At 47.4% G+C, this 19,289-nt stretch overlaps 2 protein-coding genes across 3 annotated transcripts in view; one reads left to right on the forward strand and one right to left on the reverse strand.

The window, feature by feature from the left end:
- Nucleotides 1–534, reverse strand: part of LOC134983236 (uncharacterized) — a 178,558-nt gene extending 178,024 nt beyond the window's left edge. The window contains exon 1 of the mRNA XM_063948969.1: nt 448–534. The gene's annotated coding sequence lies outside the window, so the exon portion shown is untranslated. The remainder of the gene's footprint in view (nt 1–447) is intronic.
- A 237-nt stretch (nt 535–771) lies between these two features.
- Nucleotides 772–19,289, forward strand: part of LOC134983227 (oocyte zinc finger protein XlCOF7.1-like) — a 47,589-nt gene continuing 29,071 nt past the window's right edge. For both annotated transcript variants that reach the window (XM_063948962.1, XM_063948963.1), the window contains exon 1: nt 772–834. The gene's annotated coding sequence lies outside the window, so the exon portion shown is untranslated. The remainder of the gene's footprint in view (nt 835–19,289) is intronic.

Raw genomic sequence — 19,289 nt, forward strand, 5'->3', positions numbered from 1 at the left:
ACTCTTGTTACATACATGACGTCAGTCTCTTCTGATACTGGCATTATATAATACAACCCGGTGTCTCTACAGCAGATGGCCGTCGTTATACGTGTGGCGCCCTCCTAGCAGGAATGTCACATGTTACACCATTATAGTGACGTGACTGCTGGGGGGGGGATGGGGCGGCTCAGCCTGCAGCTGTCACACTGCCAGTGGTGTAGTAATGCTCTGCAGCTGTCACACTGCCAGTGGTGTAGTAATGCTCTGCAGCTGACATAATAATAATAATAATAATAATGACAGGACACCACAGGCTGCTCCTCCTGTATAATAATAATATCAGGACACCACAGGCTGCTCCCCCTGTATAATAATAATAATAACAGTACACAACAGCCTACTCCCCCTGTATAATAATAACAGGACACCACAGGCTGCTCCCCCTGTATAGTAAGACGCCATTACCTGATCTCCACGGACACTGGGAGGCTGCAGCAGTCAATTTAAACTCACTTCCTGTATGTGAAACGCACGGTCCGGAAGTAAGGTGGAACGCACATGCCGGAAGTAGGGTTTGATTGGCAACGACTGCTACCTGGTTACTGGCCCCTCCCCTCCTACACCCAACCCACAGCCCCGCCCTCTGTAATCACAATTCCCGTACATGTCCTTAGTGCAGGAGGCTGGCGGCCATTTTCCTGTAGACCAGTCCGGCAGCAGCAATAGGTTCCCTGGCCGTGTAATGACGTCAGGAGCGGCGGCCATTTTCCCCTCGTCTGAGCTCCGCCTTCCTTCTATCATTCCCACAAGGCAGCAGGAGCAGAGAGCAGCCATTGCTGTGTCTGGCAGCAGGTAATGATATTATTATTATTATTCTATAGGCTGAGCAGCTCTGGTGTCAGGTTCTGTACTACAGGGGGAGCAGCCTCTGGTGCCTTGTTATAGTGCAGCTGGAGCAGCCTCTGGTGCTGCATTATCCCTGTACAGGTGGCTGACACTCTAGTGTCCTATTACTGTAATACAGGTGGCGCAGACCCCGCTGTTACTGTAATACAGGTGGCGCAAACCCCGCCGTTACCGTAATACAGGTGGCGCAGAACCCACCGTTACCGTAATACAGGTGGCGCACACCCCGCCGTTACCGTAATACAGGTGGAGCAGACCCCGCCGTTACCGTAATGCAGGTGGCGCAGACCCCGCCGTTACCGTAATACAGGTGGAGAAGACCCCGCCATTACCGTAATACAGGTGGCGCAGACCCCGCCGTTACCGTAATACATGTGGCGCAGACCCCACCGTTACTGTAATACAGGTGGCGCAGACCCCGCCGTTACCGTAATACAGGTGGCTCAGATCCCTCCGTTACCGTAATACAGGGGGCGCAGACCCTGCCGTTACCGTAATACAGGTGGCGCAGGACCCGCCGTTACCGCAATACAGGGGGTGCAGAACCCGCCGTTACCGTGATACAGGTGGCGCAGACCCCGCAGTTACCGTAATACAGGTGGCGTAGATCCCGCATTTACCGTAATACATGTGGCGCAGGCCTCGCCGTTACTGTAATACAGGTGGCGCAGACCCCGCCGTTACTGTGATACAGGTGGCGCAGACCCCGCCGTTACCGTGATACAGGTGGCGCAGACCCCGTCGTTACCGTGATACTGGTTGCGCAGGCAGACTCCGCCGTTACCGTAATACAGGAGGCACAGACCCTGCCGTTACCGTAATACAGGGGGCACAGTCCTCTCCATTACCGTAATACAGGGGGCGCAGACCCCGCCGTTACCGTATTACAGGTGGCGTAGACCCCGCAGTTACCGTAATACAGGTGGCGCAGACCCAGTTGTTACCGTAATACAGGGGGGAGCACCCCTCTTTTTCTTTTGCATTACGTAATACAGGGGGCGCAGAACCCGTCGTTACCGTAATACAGGTGGCGCACACTCCGCCGTTACCGTAATACAGATGGTGCACACACTGCCGTTACCGTAATGCAGGTGGTGCGAACCCCGCCGTTACCATAATACAGGTGCCGCAGACCCCGCCGTTACAGTAATACAGGGGGCGCAAGACCCCAACGTTTTCCGTAATACAAGTGGCGCAAGACCCCGCCGTTACCATAATACAGGTGGCACATACCCCGCCCTTACCGTAATACAGGTGGCGCAGACCCCGCCGTTACAGTAATTCAATGCAGACCCCGCCATTACAGGTGTTGTGTCCTGTGGCATTGTGCTGTACAGGGGGAGCGGCCTGTGTTGTCGTAGTTTACAGGAGGAGCAACCTCTGGTGTCCTGTTGTTATTATTATTATACAGGAGGATCAGCCCCCGCCGTTACCGTAATACATGTGGCGCAGACCCCACCGTTACCGTAATACAGGGGGCGCAGACCCCGCTGTTACCGTGATACAGATGGCGCAGCACCTGGCATTACTGTGATACAGGTGACACAGACCCTGTTACCGTAATACAGGGGGGAACACCCCTCTTTCTCTGACGTCCTAGTGGATGCTGGGACTCCGTAAGGACCATGGGGAATAGCGGCTCCGCAGGAGACAGGGCACAATACTAAAAGCTTTAGGATCAGGTGGTGTGTACTGGCTCCTCCCCCTATGACCCTCCTCCAAGCCTCAGTTAGATTTTTGTGCCCGGCCGGGAAGGGTGCAATCTAGGTGGCTCTCCTGAGCTGCTTAGAATAAAAGTTTAATTTAGGTTTTTTATTTTCAGTGAGTCCTGCTGGCAACAGGCTCACTGCTACGAGGGACTTAGGGGAGAAGAAGTGAACTCACCTGCGTGCAGGATGGATTTGCTTCTTAGGCTACTGGACACCATTAGCTCCAGAGGGATCGAACACAGGCCCAGCCATGGAGTCCGGTCCCGGAGCCGCGCCGCCGGCCCCCTTGCAGATGCTGAAGAAAGAAGGTCCAGAGGTCCAGAAATCGGCGGCAGAAGACTTTTCAGTCTTCATGAGGTAGCGCACAGCACTGCAGCTGTGCGCCATTGTTGTCAGCACACTTCACACCAGCGGTCACTGAGGGTGCAGGGCGCTGGGGGGGCGCCCTGGGCAGCAATGAAAATACCTTTACTGGCTAAAATACATCACATATAGCCTCTGGGGCTATATGGATGTATTTAACCCCTGCCAGGATGTCAGAAAAACGGGAGAAGAAGCCCGCCGAAAAAGGGGCGGGGCCTATTCTCCTCAGCACACAGCGCCATTTTCCCTCACAGAAATGCTGGTGGGAAGGCTCCCAGGCTCTCCCCTGCACTGCACTACAGAAACAGGGTTAAAACAGAGAGGGGGGGCACTTTTTTGGCGATATAATTACATATGTGAAAATGCTATAAGGGAAAACACTTGTATAAGGGGTTGTCCCTGTATAATTATAGCGTTTTTGGTGTGTGCTGGCAAACTCTCCCTCTGTCTCCCCAAAGGGCTAGTGGGGTCCTGTCCTCTATCAGAGCATTCCCTGTGTGTGTGCTGTGTGTCGGTACGTGTGTGTCGACATGTAGGAGGACGATGTTGGTGAGGAGGCGGAGCAATTGCCTGTATTGGGGATGTCACTCTCTAGGGAGTCGACACCGGAATGGATGGCTTATTTAGGAATTACGTGATAATGTCAACACGCTGCAAGGTCGGTTGACGACATGAGACGGCCGGCAAACAAATTAGTACCTGTCCAGGCGTCTCAGACACCGTCAGGGGCTTTAAAACGCCCATTTACCTCAGTCGGTCGACACAGACACGGACACTGACTCCAGTGTCGACGGTGAAGAAACAAACTTATTTTCCTTTGGGGCCACACGTTACATGTTAAGGGCAATGAAGGAGGTGTTACATATTTCTGATACTACAAGTACCACAAATAAGGGTATTGTGTGAAGAAACTACCTGTAGTTTTTCCTGAATCAGATAAATTAAATGAAGTGTGTGATGATACGTGGGTTTCCTCCGATAGAAAATTATTGGCGGTATACCTTTTCCCGCCAGAAGTTAGGGCGAGTTGGGAAACACACCTTAGGGTGGATAAGGCGCTCACACGCTTATCAAAACAAGTGGCGTTACCGTCTCCAGATACGGCCGCCCTCAAGGAGCCAGCTGATAGAAGGCTGAAAAATATCCTTAAACGTATATACACACATACTGGTGTTATACTGCGACCAGCAATCGCCTCAGCCTGGATGTGCAGCGCTGGGGGGGCTTGGTCGGATTCCCTGACTGAAAATATTGATACCCTTGACAGGGACAGTATTTTATTGACTATAGAGCATTATCAGGAAATCGTCCATATTTCTTTTAAGAAGAATCATCATTTCGGCCATTACCTTGGTAAAGACCCGGGGTGCCGTGGACAATCCAAGGTGGACATGATGGCGTCCCGCCTGAACAAAATTAGACAGATATTGCGCCAGGTCAAGGGACCCTCAGGCAATAGCGGTGGACGCTCTGGTAACACCGTGGGTGTACCAGTCAGTGTATGTGTTCCCTCCTATGCCTCTCATACCAAAAGTACTGAGAATCATAAGAAGGAGAGGAGTAAGAACGATACTCGTGGTTCCGGATTGGCCAAGAGGGACTTGGTGCCCGGAACTTCAAGAGATGCTCACGGAAGACCCGTGGCCTCTACCTCTAAGAAAGGACCTGCTCCAGCAGGGGCCTTGTCTGTTCCAAGACTTACTGCGGCTGCGTTTGACGGCATGGCGGTTGAACGCCGGATCCTGAAGGAAAAAGGAATTCCAGATGAAGTCATCCCTACCCTGGTCGAAGCCAGGAAGGATGTAACCGCAAAACATTTTCACCGCATTTGGCGAAAATATGTTGCGTGGTGCGAGGCTAAGAAGGCCCCTACAGAGGAATTCCAACTGGGTCGTTTCCTACATTTCCTGCAAACAGGACTGTCTATGGGCCTAAAATTAGGGTCCATTAAGGTTCAAAATTCGGCCCTGTCGAATTTCTTCCAGAAAGAACTGGCTTTAGTGCCTGAAGTTCAGACGTTTGTAAAAGGGGTACTGCATATACAGCCTCCTTTTGTGCCTCCAGTGGCACCTTGGGATCTCAATGTTGTTTTGAGTTTCCTAAAGTCACAGTGGTTTGAACCACTCACCACTGTGGACTTAAAATATCTCACATGGAAGGTGACGATGTTGTTAGCCCTGGCTTCAGCCAGGCGTGTGTCAGAATTGGCGGCTTTATCATATAAAAGCCCTTACTTAATTTTTTCATTCTGACAGGGCAGAATTGAGGACTCGTCCTCAATTTCTCCTTAAGGTGTTTTCTGTTTTTCACATGAACCAACCTATTGTGGTACCTGCGGCTACTAGGGACTTGGAGGACTCCAAGTTACTTGACGTTGTCAGGGCCCTGAAAATATATGTTTCCAGGACGACGGGAGTCAGAAAATCTGACTCGCTGTTTAGCCTGTATGCACCCAACAAGATGGGTGCTCCTGCTTCTAAGCAGACGATTACTCGCTGGATTTGTAATACAATTCAGCTTACACATTCTGTGGCAGGCCTGCCACAGCCAAAATCTGTTAGAGCCCATTCCACAAGGAAGTGGGCTCATCTTGGGCGGCTGCCCGAGGGGTCTCGGCTTTGCAACTTTGCCGAGCAGTTACTTGGTCAGGGGCAAACACGTTTGCTAAATTCTACAAATTTGATACCCTGGCTGAGGAGGACCTGGAATTCTCTCATTCGGTGCTGCAGAGTCATCCGCATTCTCCCGCCCGTTTGGGAGCTTTGGTATAATCCCCATGGTCCTTACGGAGTCCCAGCATCCACTAGGACGTCAGAGAAAATAAGATTTTACTTACCGATAAATCTATTTCTCGTAGTCCGTAGTGGATGCTGGGCGCCCATCCCAAGTGCGGATTGTCTGCAATACTTGTACATAGTTATTGTTACAAAAATTGGGTTATTCTTGTTGTGAGCCATCCTTTCAGAGGCTCCTTCGTTGTTATCATACTGTTAACTGGGTTCAGATCACAGGTTGTACGGTGTGATTGGTGTGGCTGGTATGAGTCTTACCCGGGATTCAATATCCTTCCTTATTATGCACGCTCGTCCGGGCACAGTATCCTAACTGAGGCTTGGAGGAGGGTCATAGGGGGAGGAGCCAGTACACACCACCTGATCCTAAAGCTTTTAGTATTGTGCCCTGTCTCCTGCGGAGCCGCTATTCCCCATGGTCCTTACGGAGTCCCAGCATCCACTACGGACTACGAGAAATAGATTTATCGGTAAGTAAAATCTTATTTTTTCTTTTGCATTACGTAATACAGGGGGCGTAGAACCCGTCGTTACCGTAATACAGGTGGCGCACACTCCGCCGTTACCGTAATACAGATGGTGCACACACTGCCGTTACCGTAATGCAGGTGGTGCGAACCCCGCCGTTACCATAATACAGGTGCCGCAGACCCCGCCGTTACAGTAATACAGGGGGCGCAAGACCCCGACGTTTTCCGTAATACAAGTGGCGCAAGACCCCGCCGTTACCATAATACAGGTGGCACATACCCCGCCCTTACCGTAATACAGGTGGCGCAGACCCCGCCGTTACAGTAATTCAATGCAGACCCCGCCATTACAGGTGTTGTATCCTGTGGCATTGTGCTGTACAGGGGGAGCGGCCTGTGTTGTGTAGTTTACAGGAGGAGCAACCTGTGCTGTCATAATATACAGGGGAAGTGGCCTGTGTTGCAATAATATACAGGGGTAGCATCCTGTGTTGTCATAATAGACAGGAAGAGCAGCCTGTGGCAGCGTACTCTACAGGGGGAGCAGCCTCTGGTGTCCTGTTGTTATTATTATTATACAGAGGATCAGCCTGTGGTGTCCTGTTGTTGTTATTATACAGGATGATCAGCCTGTGGTGTCCCGTTGTTATTATTATTATACAGGTGAACAGCCTGTGGTATCCTATTATTATTATACAGGGGGAGCAGCCTGTGGTGTCCTGTTATTATTATTATACAGGGGAGTGGCCTGTGGTGTCCTGTTATTATTATTGTACAGGGGGAGCAGCCTATGTTGTACTGTTGTTGTTGTTATTATTATTATTATACAGTAGGAGCAGCGTGTGGTGTCCTTTAATTATACAGGAGGAGCAGCCTGTGGCATCCAGTTATTATTATTATACAGGTTGAGAAGCCTGTGGTGTCCTGTTGTTGTTGTTGTTATTATACAGGAGGAGCAGCCTTTGTTGTCTTAATATTAATATTATAAAGAAGGAGTAGCTAGTGGTGTCCGCTTATTATTAATATACAGGGGGAGCAGACTGTGGCGTCCTGTCATTATTATTATTCAGGGGAAGCAGCCTGTGGTGTCCTGTTGTTATTATTATTATTATTATTATTATTATTATTATTATTATTATTATACATTGGGAACAGCTTGTTGTATCCTATTATTATTTTTTTGTAGAGGGGGCAGCCTGTGGTGTAATTTTATTATTACTATAAAGTGAGAGCTGAATGGGGTGTCCTGTTGTTATTAGTATAATACAGGGGTAGCAGATTTTTGTGTATGGTTATTATTATGCATGGACAGCAGCTTGTCGAGTCCTGGGGTTATTATTATTGTTATTATTATTATTATTACTACTATAATACATTGGGAACAACTTGTTGTGTCCTATTATTATTATTTTTTTGCAGAGGGAGCAGCTTGTGGTGTCATTTTATTATTACTATAAAGGGAGAGCAGAATGGGGTGTCCTGTTGTTTTTAATATAATACTGGGGTAGCAGGTTTTTGTGCATGGTTATTATTATACATGGACAGCAGCTTGTAGTGTCCTGGTGTTGTTATTATTATTATTATTATTATTATTATTATTATTATTATTACTATAATACATTGGGAGTGGTGGTGTAGTCACAGTGACATCACTTTTATCTATAGTAATAATACAGAGACATGACTGGTGAGGGGATGTTGGCATAACAGTTATTTTACTTATATCTACAGTAATAATACAGGGACATGACTGGGGAGGTGAAGGGATGTGGGAATGTCACAGTGTTATCACTTATATCTCTAGAAATAATACAGGGACATGACTAGGGAAAGTCAGGGGGATGGGGGAGCGTCACATTTACATTACTTATATTTATAGTAATAATACAGGGACATGACTGGGGAGGTAAGGGTATCTGGGGTGTCACAGTGACGTCACTTATATCTATAGTAATAATACAGGGACGTGAGTAGGAGGTGAGAGGATCTGGGAGCGTCACAGTGACATCACTTATATCTATAGTAATAATACAGGGACATGACTGGGGAGGTTAGGGGATCTGGGAGCATCACTGTCACATCACTTATATCTATAGTAATAATACAGGGACATGACTGGGGAGGTGAGGGGATCTGGGAGTGTCACAGTGACATCACTTATTTATTTTTCATCCACTAGTGGGCACTGGAGTACTCTTGGGATATGGGCGGTGCGATAGCAGGGATAGGCACATTTAAATATTTTAATGAGTAACCCTCCTCCCCCCTCCATACTCCCAAGATGCCTCAGTGTTTTATGTGCCTTCACCAGGGAAGGTCACATCATGGAGTTATTCCAGGGTTTACTTTTAATTTTTCAAAAGATTTTTTTCTTTTATCAGTCACACTCCCTTCCCAGCTTATTAAGAAGCGTGGGTCCGGGAGTGTGTGCTGCTGTTGTGCAGCGAAGGCTTGTTTGTGCTTAGACAGAGAAGCCCCCTCATAGACCTTCATCAGCGTTAGCTGATTCAGCCATGGCTGCAGGAGTTGGACGGAGCTAAGAGACATCCCGGCACTTGGCAGCGCAGCTCCAAACAGTGCTGCCGCTGACCTCTACAATCTGCCCCTCTAGACAACTGGGAAGCGGCTCCCGGCAGCGCTGCTCACAGCAGCGGACAGATCACACTGCTGCTGCTGGGCGCCCGTCACATCACACATCTCCCTGCTCTCCAGCTTCCACTAGTGCATAGACCACGTGGGTAGCTGCTGCTAGGCGCCGTCACTCAGAGCCGGCGCTTTGTATACATTGCAAGCTAGCCGCAACTCACTGCTTTATGCGGTGTGGGAGATCATGGAGGTCCGTACTTCAGCCGTTCCCCTAAATATAAGGGATGGTGGCCAGGGCTATAAGGGACATAACATGCTATTAAGCCTAGGTTATGAGTGCTTTTGGGGGTACATAGGTTATAGTCAGATGCACATGCTGGGACGCCGTTTTCACACAAAGGTTATACACCTACTTCCTGCTTCTTCCTACAGCAATATGTCAGTCCTACAACACACGGCCACTGGAGGGGGCAGGGGTGTTTAGTAGGTGGCACAGGGACCATCATAGATTTACTCTATAACACAGTGCGGTGCACGCGGTATTATAGACACTACAGTTATTTTCACTGAGTTGTGCGGACGTTGTCTCACTGTATTATTGTCTGTCTGCATGACAATATGAGAAACAGCAGCTTGTCTGTGATAACTGTGAGAATGCCTGATTTGCAGTCAGAGTTGTCCGCTGTACAAAAAGACCGTGAGGCGGCTAAGTCTGATTCATGATTAATACCGTGTGAGCAGCCAGTGTGGGCTCAGGATGTTTCTAGAACTTTGCTCGCTTACAAAATCCATGTATAGTTCAATTTCTAAGAATGGTCATCGTTTGTCTCATAATTACATTCTGGCGATTCAATGCCAAATCTGATATCTCAGGAGTCAGATAGTGAGGTCACTAATAGCCCGAGCTATGATGATCTCATTAGAGCGGTTCGCCAGCTGCTAGGTTGTACTGAAACATATGAGGTTTTATTGCTAGCAGACTATGGGCGACTGTGTGTTTTTCTTATTCATATCTCTTAATAAGCAGTTAATAGAAGCATGGCTAAATCCAGTTAAACACTTTTCTGGGACAACACGATTTCTGTCTAAATATCTTTTCCCACAGGCTATGACAACTAAATCGCCATCGGTGGAGTTTTCAGTTACTAAACTTTCACTAAAATTAACTATTCCAGTCCCAGGTGCAGCTACGCTTAAAGACCCCTCGGAGAGTAAGCTGGAGGCCATGCTAAAGTCCATGTATACAGCAACAGGGGTGATGCTTATACCTGTTTAAGTTGGAGTTTGGGTTAACAAGGCTGTAGTTGCATGGGTAAAACAGCTCAGGTTAGGCCTACAACGGGGTTTTTCCTCAGACCAGCATATATTTCTTACCGATCACATTTGTGAATTGGTTGAGTATTTAGGTACGGCTTCGTTGGATAAGTTTGTTCTCGGCTTGCAGCCCAACAGCTGCTGTGGTTGCGTTCTTGACAGGCCGCCATGCAGAGGGACGTGATTTTCAACAAACCACTAACCATCGTCAGGACTCAAGCCAGTGGCATGACGGGCTTCCAGCCCATCTCGGCTCTTCAGTTGTGGGAGCACACCTTCAGAAGTTTCCCTTCGCGTAGTTTCAGACATCACAGATGGGTGGATCCGCAGTTTTGTTTTAAGAGGTTTCAATGAGTTTGACTGTCTACCACCGATGCAGTTTTTCAAGACGGGTCTGCCTGTGTCAGCAGACAAGTGAGCAGGTCTGCAGACCGCTGTTCAGTCTCTCGTATAGTCAGCAGTTTTGGTTCAGGTTCCAGTACACCAACAAGGTCAAGAGTTTTATTCCAATCTTTTTGTAGTACCAAATCCGGATGGCTCAGTCACACAGATATGGAACCTAAAGGGGTTCAATCGGTACGTCACTTACTACACATTCAAGATGGAATCCCTACGGCCAGTGATTGCAGGTTTAGAACCACAGCAATTCATGATTTTGCGGGATCTCAAGGATGCGTACTTACACATTCCAATTTGGCCACCGCATCCGCATCTGGCGTACTTAAGTTTGCAGTACGACAAGCGCCTCGGGTATTCACAAAGGTGATGTCTGTGATGATAGTTCATCTCAGATCCCTGGGAGTGATAATCGTTCCATACTTAAATGACCTTCTCATCAAGGCTTCATCTCAACAAATTCTTTGATATGCCTTACTGTTGTACAGTGTACTAGTTCAGTACAGATGGATTGTCAAAGAATTCAGGTTTAGGAATGATCCTGATTACGGTGGATCAATGCATTTACCTGTCACAACAGAAAGTACATGCTATTCGTCATCTAGTACTGCTAGTGCTCAAACCGCGGACAGTCTCGGTGCATTTGTGCATTCTTCTGTTAAGACAGATGGGGGCGACTTTCAAAACACTCCAGTTCGGCAGATTTCACTCAGGTCCCTTTCAACTGGATCTTCTCGCATAGTGATCCGGCTCTCATCTACAAATTCATCAGATGGTGCGCTTGTCTCCAGGACAATATCATGTGGTGATGTTCGGCCCAATTGAGGATTCGAGCAACCTCTCATATGGCCATGCGACTTTGAGTCCATCCCCTTTTTGTTGATGTATGCGACTTCTGCTGCGTTGTCCAGCTGAACCTGAACAGTGTGAGACAGATATCAGTCAGTGCAGTGCGGTGCTGTGATATGCGGCAGCACGCAATACAGACAGCACTAGCTTTCTGACATATGTCCGCGGCGTCTGGTAACAGAGACTAGGATCATGCCTGCTGTGTATTACAGGACACTAAATGCCAGTACTGTCAGTACAGAGGAGCATATCATTGTCCTATGCTATCACTACACTTATGTAATAGCTCTGGAATTGCCCTATAATCTATATAGACATGAGGGATGTGGAACGTAATATTGGTATGAGCATAATACAGATATAATTTGATATCCGCTGAGTACGGAGGCATTACCTCTTTTGAGGGGCATATAATACATAAACACATAATAAATAGATCTGATCCCTTTCTGAATGGTTTATGTATGATCAACGTGCAATTTTGCTATTAGTTTAAAAGGTTGCATACTACAATTAATAACGTTACACGCATGTATATATACATATGAAGGACTGTATATAGGAAAGACTTCCAGTGTGTTTTTCTGCCTATGATAAGAAACTTTCACAACTGTATCCCATCTGGAAGGAGTTACTGCAGACCTCCAATGATATGGTGGTACAGTTATAACACAGCAAGATACTCTGTTTTAATAAAGTAACAATTGTATCGGTTACAACATTCTGCTGTGTATCAAATGATATTAAATGTATCACCTAGAAGTAACTGTGACTTTTGGCAGGATAGAAACACAGAGGTAATGTTTATATTGGGAATTTTTGTTCCCACTAAACAATATAAGGCTCAAATATAATCAGGAGCAAGTATTGTTAATATTAACAGAATAAGGTTGTTACAGGTTCATGAAGAATTATATTATTAATTAGGGATTGCTATACCAATCATAAAGAATATACATATATATATCCCAATTTTATTCCTCTGAGGAATACAGCAGTGGAATACGGTCTGTACATAAAATATAAATAAATGACAGGCAGCACACGGCTTTGTTTTTAATTTTCTTTATTATTTGGCACCAGGACAAAATAAATTCTTTCTTTATTTTTTTGTCCATTTTTCTGATTCACGTCTAATTATCTTCTATTGTTTTTATATTTCACTGTTTACGGCCTATTTAAGGGTCTTAATACTTCATATGGGATACTAATAAAGTTGATACGTTCCATATGGGTATAGGTATGTACTATGAATTAAGTGTCAATACATATATATAAAAAAGTATAACGACACAGATTTAATATCAGGAATTCTTGTTGGTCCTGGGAGAGAGTGCACCTGTTAGGCGCCGGGGTCCGCTCGTCGGTGCGGCCCGGCGCCTAGCAACCAGGGACGCCGTGCGCGTACAGCCGCCGGCTCCCTGGCAACGCTAGACGCCGGGCGCACGGAGCCGCTCTGACCCTAGCAACGGGGACGCCACGTTCGGGCCGCGTTCCCCGTTGCTGGGCCTGTTCTAATTGTATTATGGTGTGCTGGCCGTGCAGCATGCAAGCTGCACGGCATTCATTCTGATTACCCAGTCTGGCTCCTGATTGGGGAGCTCACTGTTATAAGCACCCTTTATACTTCCCACAGATGCCGGTGATAGCTTCCTGTTTGCCTGTGTCAGTTGCAGAGAGTTTCCAGTCCTGCTCAATCCGGTTGTTCCTGTCCTCAGTGGTCCTGTACTCAGAAATTTGTCATCATTCCTGGAGTCTGACCGAGCACCTTTAACATCCTGTGGTGTTCGTGAGTCGCGGCGCAGCCGTGTGTTGCGGCTTGTCCGCTTACTGTTTATTATTTAGTATATTTGTGTTCTGGAGCTTTTGCGGAGGATTCTGCTCCCACAGATCTTTGGTTGTCCTTTTCCCTGGCGGCTAGTCCCCACATACCTTTGGTTTAAGTTAGTTAGCTTGTAACCACTGGCCTGGTTGCTTAGTCAGAGGGCCCCTTGTTATCACCCTGTCTCGGATTTCCCTTTGTCTCCCATTAAGACCTGAGGGGGCATCGGGGTTGGGCAGACATAATCCGCCCTTCGAACGCGGCTGCCATGGGCTCAAGCAACCATAGTCTCGCAGGGGATTTCTGATAACACGGGCGAGACAACAGAGTTAGGGCGCCAAGGGGTTACTAGGCTCTCCTGCTCCCACTACCAGCAAATCTTCCCTGTACTCAGACCTCTGCCATAAGATCTCCTCTGGTCTGGAGTACGGGAATCATAACATTATCACCGGCCAGACAAAAAAAAAATTAAAATTAACAGGAGTTAATTTTTTTTTCACTTATTCAGTTGGGAGATTTTGTCGGCCTCATGAATCCCACCGGTGTTGGGCCAAATCCTGGCCAACTTCTAGTTAGTCAGATTCAAGAACTTACTCAGATGGTTCAGGATCTGTCCCTCCGGGTGAGGTCACAGGAAGATCTGTTACGGACTTCCCCGAGGGTCATCCCTGAACCAAAAATGCATCTGCCCGACCGTTTTTCTGGGGATAGAAAACAGTTTTTTAATTTTAAAGAGTCTTGTAAACTTTATTTTCGTTTAAGACCAGTCTCCTCAGGTACGGAGGCTCAGCGGGTTGGAATTATTATTTCTCTGCTTCAGGGGGATCCTCAGACCTGGGCTTTTGGTTTAAAGACAGACGATCCGGCCTTATTATCTGTAGACGCCTTTTTAAAATCTTTAGGGCTATTGTATGACGACCCTGATAGAGAGGCGTCCGCTGAGAGTCAGTTGCGTGCTCTCAGACAGGGTAGGAATCCCGCAGAGATTTATTGTACGGAGTTTCGCCGTTGGTCGAACGACTGTGGATGGAATGACCCAGCCCTACGCAGTCAGTTTCGCCTCGGCTTATCTGAATCTATAAAAGACAGTCTCCTTCAGTATCCTGCTCCTGAGACTCTCGATAAACTCATGGAGCTCTCTATTAAGATAGATCGTCGGCTCAAAGAGCGGAGGGCTGAAAAAGGAGCATCTGTCGGATCTACTCCTTGTGTTCTTTCCATTCCTGTAGACATGGAGGAGCCTATGCAGATAGGTCTCTCCAAATTGTCTCCTGAAGAAAGAACCAGGAGGCAAACTTCTGGTCTTTGTTTATACTGTGGAGGTAAGGGACATTTTGCCCGTAGTTGTCCGAGCAAGTCGGGAAACTTCCCGACCAAGTGAGTTGTGAGGGGGTTCACTTTGGTCTGCAGCTTATCTCCTCAAATAATTCACTGTTAGTTCCTGCTAAAGTTTCCTTTGGCAGCCTCTGTTCCTCTGTCTCTGCTTTTGTGGACAGTGGAGCTGCAGGGAACTTTATGGATTTAACATGGGCCAAGGCCTTAGGTATTCCTCAGTTAACCTTGGGTAGGTGTGTCACCATGCATGGTTTAGATGGGAGTCCCTTGTCCAATGGGGTTATTTCTCTCTGTACACCTCCTGTTTTACTTTCGGTAGGAGCTCTGCATTCTGAAAAGATTGAGTTTTTCCTTACCCATTGTCCAGCAGTTCCTGTGGTTCTGGGTCACCCTTGGCTGGCCTTTCATAATCCCATCATTGATTGGCAGTCGGGGGAGATCTTACAATGGGGTACCATCTGTAATAAAGAATGTATTACGCTTCCTATCCGAGTAGCTGCTGCCGTTCCCGCACCCATTCCTGTGGAATACCAGGATTTTGTTGATGTATTTTCCAAGGGCAATGCGGATATTCTGCCTCCCCATAGGCCTTATGATTGTGCCATTGAGCTAATTCCTGGTGCCACGTTGCCTAAAGGAAGGTTATATGCATTGTCTGGTCCTGAAACTGTGGCCATGAATGAGTATGTGAAAGAAAGCCTTGGGAAAGGATTTATCAGGCCATCTAAATCCCCTTTAAGTGCAGGTTTCTTCTTCGTAGAGAAGAAGGATGGTTCACTCAGACCCTGCATTGACTTTAGAGCTTTGAATAACATCTCAGTAAAGAATACTTACCCTCTGCCGCTGATCTCTGTCCTCTTTGATCAGCTACGTTCGGCTGTGATTTTTTCTAAGATTGACCTGAGAGGAGCATATAACCTCATCAGAATCAAGTCAGGGGATGATTGGAAAACGGCATTCAGTACTCAGTCAGGCCACTATGAGTATCTGGTTATGACTTTGGCCTGTCTAACGCTACGGCAGTTTTCCAGGATCTCATTAACGATGTGCTCCGTGAGTTTCTTGGAAGGTTCGTTGTAGTCTACTTAGACGATATTTTGATTTATTCTGACTCTGTAGAACAACATGTTACCCAGGTGCGTCAGGTTCTAAAAAAATTACGTGAAAATCACCTATATGCCAAGCTTGAGAAGTGTGAATTTCATGTCACGGAGGTATCCTTTTTAGGGTACATTATTTCCCCTCGGGGATTCTGTATGGAACCAAAGAAGCTCCAAGCCATCCTTAGTTGGGCGCAACCCACCAACTTAAAAGCAATTCAGCGCTTTTTAGGGTTTGCGAACTACTATAGAAGATTTATTCACTCCTTCTCTGACCTAGTTGCTCCCATTGTGGCACTGACTAAGAAGGGAGCAGATCCTACCAATTGGTCACGTGAAGCTGAGTTATCTTTTCAGGCCTTGAAACAAGCCTTTGTCTCAGCCCCTGTCCTCAGACATCCCAACCCAGAATTGCCTTTCATTGTTGAGGTTGATGCCTCGGAGGTTGGAGTAGGGGCTATCCTATCTCAGAAGGATCCGGATTCCCTTGAATTACATCCTTGTGCCTTTATGTCCAGGAAATTCTCATCTGCAGAATCCAACTACGATGTTGGTAACCGGGAATTGCTGGCTATTAAATGGGCTTTCGAGGAGTGGAGGCATTGGCTTGAAGGAGCGACTCATACCATTTCAGTTTTGACTGATCACAAAAATCTTCAATACATTGAATCAGCTAAACGACTGAATGCCCGGCAGGCTCGTTGGGCTTTCTTTTTTACTCGTTTCAAATTTATTATCACCTTCAGGCCAGGTTCCAAGAATACTAAGGCAGATGACCTGTCACGCAGTTTTCTTCCAGTTCAAGACAACAATCCTGTTACTCCCATACTTCCGTCTTCAGTCATTCGGGCAGGCCTCACACAGGATGTATTTACCCAGTTAAAGCTGCTTCAACATCAAGCTCCTGGAAATACTCCTGCTGGTCGTCTTTTTGTCCCTGAGTTTTTGAGAGCAACTGTTTTGACGGAGTTTCATGATAGCAAAGTTGCCGGGCATCCGGGAATCGCTAAGACTTTGGAATTAGTCTCCCGCTCAGTATGGTGGCCTGGTCTTTCCAAAGACATTAAAGTGTTTGTTTTTTCGTGTCAGGTCTGTGCACAGCATAAAGTTCCTCGTTCTTTGCCTATCGGTCAACTTATGCCCTTGAATGTTCCTCTTAGGCCATGGTCGCATATCTCCATGGATTTTGTGGTGGACCTCCCTCTGTCAGCCGGATGCCGAGTCATATGAGTGGTAGTGGACCGTTTTAGCAAAATGGCCCATTTCATTGCTCTTCCCCGATTGCCATCTGCCCAGGGATTGGCAGTCTTGTTCCTCCGCCATGTTTTCAGACTCCATGGCTTACCCACTGATATTGTTTCTGATCGGGGTCCACAATTCATTGCACAATTTTGGAAGTCTTTTTGTGCTTCATTAAAGATGAAATTATCTTTAACGTCCGGCTATCATCCCCAATCCAATGGGCAGACTGAGCGAGTTAATCAATCTCTAAAACAATATTTGCGTTTGTACTCGGCCAAACTCCAAAATGACTGGTCTGAGTTTCTTCCATTGGCGGAGTTTGCTTATAATAATGCCTGTCATTCTTCCACCAATGTGTCTCCATTTTTTGCAGTTTTTGGTTTTCACCCCAGAGCTAATTCATTTTTTCAGCATTCCTCTGTCTCCTCACTGGCCCTGACCTCTCATCTTAGACTCATTTGGAGAAAAGTACACCTGGCTCTCAGAAAAGCGGCATTCCGGGAAAAAAGATTTTCTGACAGGCTCCGGCGGCCGTGCACTTTTAAAGTAGGAGATAGGGTGTGGTTGTCGACTCGCAACATTAAACTTCGACAAACCTCAGCCAGATTGGGTCCTAAATTTATTGGACCATTTCACATTATCAAAAAAGTCAATCCAGTTGCTTTCCGGTTACGTTTACCAAAAACTTTACGGATCGGAAATACCTTCCATTGCTCATTGCTGAAACCATATGTTTCGTCCAGTAGATTTCCTCGTAAAATATCTCAGGGGAGATCACCAATAAATGTACAGGGTCAGCAGGAGTTCCTGGTGGAGAAGGTTCTCGATTCCAAGTTGTCCCGGGGTCGGCTTTATTTTTTGGTACATTGGAGAGGTTATGGGCCAGAGGAAAGGTCTTGGGTCTTGGATGAGGATCTTCATGCCCCGAGGCTCAAAAGGGCATTTTTTCGAGAATTTCCTCAGAAACCTGGCTTTAGGGGTTCCTTGACCCCTCCTCAAGGGGGGGGGGGTACTGTTAGGCGCCGGGGTCCGCTCGTCGGTGCGGCCCGGCGCCTAGCAACCAGGGACGCCGTGCGCGTACAGCCGCCGGCTCCCTGGCAACGCTAGACGCCGGGCGCACGGAGCCGCTCTGACCCTAGCAACGGGGACGCCACGTTCGGGCCGCGTTCCCCGTTGCTGGGTCTGTTCTAATTGTATTATGGTGTGCTGGCCATGCAGCATGCAAGCTGCACGGCATTCATTCTGATTACCCAGTCTGGCTCCTGATTGGGGAGCTCACTGTTATAAGCACCCTTTGGACTTCCCACAGACGCCGGTGATAGCTTCCTGTTTGCCTGTGTCAGTTGCAGAGAGTTTCCAGTCCTGCTCAATCCGGTTGTTCCTGTCCTCAGTGGTCCTGTACTCGGAAATTTGTCATCATTCCTGGAGTCTGACCGAGCACCTTTAACATCCTGTGGTGTTCGTGAGTCGCGGTGCAGCCGTGTGTTGCGGCTTGTCCGCTTACTGTTTATTATTTAGTATATTTGTGTTCTGGAGCTTTTGCGGAGGATTCCGCTCCCACAGATCCACTCTGGTATCCAGCGGTGCTGGATAGGAGTAACGGATCAGTGGATCTTTGGTTGTCCTTTTCCCTGGCGGTTTGTCCGCACATACCTTTGGTTTAAGTTAGTTAGCTTGTAACCCCTGGCCCGGTTGCTTAGTCAGAGGGCCCCTTGTTATCACCCTGTCTCGGATTTCCCTTTGTCTCCCATTAAGACCTGAGGGGGCATCGGGGTTGGGCAGACATAATCCGCCCTTCGAACGCGGCTGCCATGGGCTCAAGCAACCATAGTCTCGCAGGGGATTTCTGATAACACGGGTGAGACAACGGAGTTAGGGCGCCATGGGGTTACTAGGCTCTCCTGCTCCCACTACCAGCAAATCTTCCCTGTACTCAGACCTCTGCCATAAGATCTCCTCTGGTCTGGAGTACGGGAATCATAACAGCACCCAGAGAAACTGATCCCCTTTCTTCACCCTTCTTGTACATGTTTTAGGATCAGTGGGTAGCACCAGTCTATAATGTTATATCTGTATTGTATACAGTTATTGAGAGACTACATCCCTACAATTATTACTGAAACAGGAGCAAGTGAACTGCCTGACGCAGAGTGTTGTAAATTGCCCTCAGTTCCAGGACAGTGATTGCCAGTAATCCTGTGATAATGAGCTGCTGAAACTGGCTTCCTAGCACGTAACATGGTTGGTATAACCAACTGTGGAATGCCCTCTCGTCTTGAAAGTGGTCTCAACAGCCACCCCATAAAACGCAGTCACGCTAAATCAGGGTAAAGGAACGACCCCTGCTGTAGTATAACTTGGAAAACAGTATTTCTCTTAGCCTTAGCTTCGGCAAGGCGTGTTGCACAATTGGGTGCCTTGTT

The sequence above is a fragment of the Pseudophryne corroboree genome (assembly GCF_028390025.1).
Source record: "Pseudophryne corroboree isolate aPseCor3 chromosome 3 unlocalized genomic scaffold, aPseCor3.hap2 SUPER_3_unloc_10, whole genome shotgun sequence".
NCBI classification, from domain to species: Eukaryota; Metazoa; Chordata; class Amphibia; order Anura; family Myobatrachidae; genus Pseudophryne; species Pseudophryne corroboree.